General features: G+C 50.8%; 1 protein-coding gene across 1 annotated transcript in view; it reads right to left on the reverse strand.

Annotated features, from left to right (window-relative positions):
* Positions 1-2799, reverse strand: part of ARHGAP26 (Rho GTPase activating protein 26) — a gene marked incomplete at its 5' end in the record, with an annotated part of 93091 nt that overhangs the window by 85516 nt on the left and 4776 nt on the right. The window lies entirely within an intron of this gene.

The following is a 2799-nucleotide window of genomic DNA, read 5'->3' on the forward strand; positions in this document are numbered from 1 at the left end:
CGGGCGCTGGGGAGCAGGGAGCATGTCCTGCCTAGGACAGAAACAGCAGCTCTGAAGTGTGCACCCGGAGCAAGGCCAACATCCTGCCTGCTGGAACCAGCTGGGCAGGGACTGCTTGTCAGGAGCATCACAGCTCACCCGCGTGGTGCCAGCCTCCCAGGGCACCCTGCACAGGGAATGGTGTTAACTGCAGTTACTGTCTCTATGAATGACCAGGAGACCAAACCCCTCCTGTTCCCCAAAAAAACAGTTGGTATTGGAAGCACTTTGCTTCTGGTCCAGAGCGATGACCTAAATTACCCTAAATTACAAAGCCTTTGCCATCAGCCCAATGAGATCCTCCTGGTGCTAAGGTTCATTTTGAAAGACACAGGCTGTCATCCCTATGTACAAATCCGATTTAATGCACAGAGACTACAAATTAGTTAAAAGAAAAAAAGAGCATTAAGAGTAAAACATCGAATCCATCACCCTGGGAATGGATTTCAGCCAGACACCAGGACATCATTCTGGGGCTAATTCGCTGTAACAAAGCAGTAACGTCCTCCTGACTTCCCACACTGAAAATCAAAACTATGTGCAAACACAGTGTCAGGGATTTCTTTGACATCTCACAAATCTCTGTGCCACAGCTCTTCAGTCAGCACCGAGAACTTCACCATCTCCTTATCAGACAACAGGAAAAGGAAGCAATTTTGTAACAGATTGGGCTCAAGATTTTCAGCTCAGCAGTGCTGAATCATCTTCACAGGAGAAAACCAAATTCCACCCCCCGATATGCAGCAGCTTCTCTGGGTGTTGTCTGAAGAGCTCCGAGCCTGCACCCCACGTTGCACTTACACCATTTCCCAACATGCAGTGCTGACAACAAGCCCATTTTTGTGCAGATGGAAATAAGAGGGAAGAGCCAGCCACGGCTGCCACCTCTAGGCTGCACAGCAAACCTGGAGCTCCAGTGCGGTCCCTCGCTCCCGTGGAGGGGTCAGCACAGCCCTGGGGTTATCCTACAGTCCACAACACCACGCACGTTAGTACGGACACGGCTTGAAGAACTATGTGATTTTATGGTGATAGGAGACAAAAATATTTGAGTAGAAAGAGAAATTTCCTCCTATGTGCTTACATGTGTGTGTTAGCATGGGATTTGGTACATGAGCAAACCATAACCACATACAGGTTTTATAGCGCCAGCGCCAGGAGGAGCCAGAGGGATAAACCCAGGCCGGAGCCCCACTGGCACCACTGCATCCTCCCACCCCACTTAGTTACCAGTTTGGTTTATTGTGGCCTGACAAGTTATGTCCTTTCCACTGAGTCAGTCTGGGCACAGAGAACTTAAAAAACTGATTGAATATGCTTTAGGGGAGCCTGGGAAGAAAGTTGTCCCATGGCACCAAGGCAGGCAAGTAACTCGCTCAAAGCCAGAGAGCAGCACTGCAGCAGAGCACAAGGGACACTGGTGCCTTTGCAAGGGTGCTTAAGTGTGATCTGCTGCAGCAGTAAGAGATGTTCTAGACACTAATCACAGATTCACAGACTGGTTTGGGTTGGAAGGGACTTTAAAGCTCACACAGCTCCAACTCCTGCCACGGGCAGGGACACCTTCCACTAGAGCAGGTTGCTCCAAGCCCCTGTGTCCAACCTGGCCTTGAACACTGCCAGGGATTGGGCAGCCACAGCTTCTCTGGGCAATCAGACTTCCTGCATGGGGCTAAAGAACAAGACATCAAGTTTCTAACTTCCGTATTAGTAGAGACAATAAGAAAACCCACAGAAAGCCAAAACAACCCCCTCAAAAAAACCCAGCCCAAGACACACAAATCAGCCTTCTCCATCCCTCAAAACCAGACACAGACACTGCTCCAGCTCGCCTCTGGTCAGAGATATCCTATCATTTGTGGTCAGCGGGCTTGGGCGGAGAATGTGGGCTAAAGCAATGCCTCTGAAGGAGTTATCTTCCCACTGCCCCAGCCTGGCTGACCTGCCGAGCAGCGGGCATGGCCCTCCCTCCCCATGGTGCCCAGATGAGCCCCAGCACCCCCGGCAGCGACCAGGCACCTCTGCACAGGAGCTCAGGATACTCACAGTCCCCATAGCCACACAGCGAGGCCGGGCCAGGCTCCGGCAGGATGGCTGCAGGGTGAAGCCCAGACACTGCCAATGCCAAATAACCCCAGGCTGGCAGGAAAACCATCCCAATGCACACAGCCCAAACCACTGTGAGTGCTGGGCAAGGAGAAGGTGATCTCCAGCAATTCCTGGACATTGGAGCATCACCTAAAGCCCTGATGGTGCCCAGATCCTCCAACACTCAGCATGACTGCCCCGAGGAGGGGGAGACAGACTGGGCACATCACACTCTCTTTTAGCCATGGCAAAACCTGTTGCTTCATTTTCCTCTTAGCTTGACTGTTTTGGAAATAATCATTATTTGAGAAAACTAATGACAAATTCTGATACCAAAAATATGCAGTTGCCTTTATATTAGGGCAGAAACCAGCCTTTTATCCCATGTGTTCTGCCCTCGCTGTCCTCTTGCAGCAGGAACGTGCTCATGAAACGAGCAGTGCCTCGGGTTTCCCCGCCTCTGCCGCTCCCCTGCCATTATTTACATTTAGCAAGCATATTTCTGGAGTAGCTCTTGATCCCATGCCTGGCAGGCTCCAGACATCAAGGGAAGGTTCAGCTGCCTTGAACACACTGCAGAAGAACACTATTGTGGTGGCTGGCGTCTCCTCCTCCCAGCTTTGTTTTGATTTTCACATTAACTAAAAAAATATCCTCAGGGCATAAAAAACC

Source organism: Nestor notabilis, unplaced genomic scaffold (assembly GCF_000696875.1).
Source record: "Nestor notabilis isolate BGI_N333 unplaced genomic scaffold, ASM69687v1 scaffold5830, whole genome shotgun sequence".
Classification (NCBI taxonomy): domain Eukaryota; kingdom Metazoa; phylum Chordata; class Aves; order Psittaciformes; family Psittacidae; genus Nestor; species Nestor notabilis.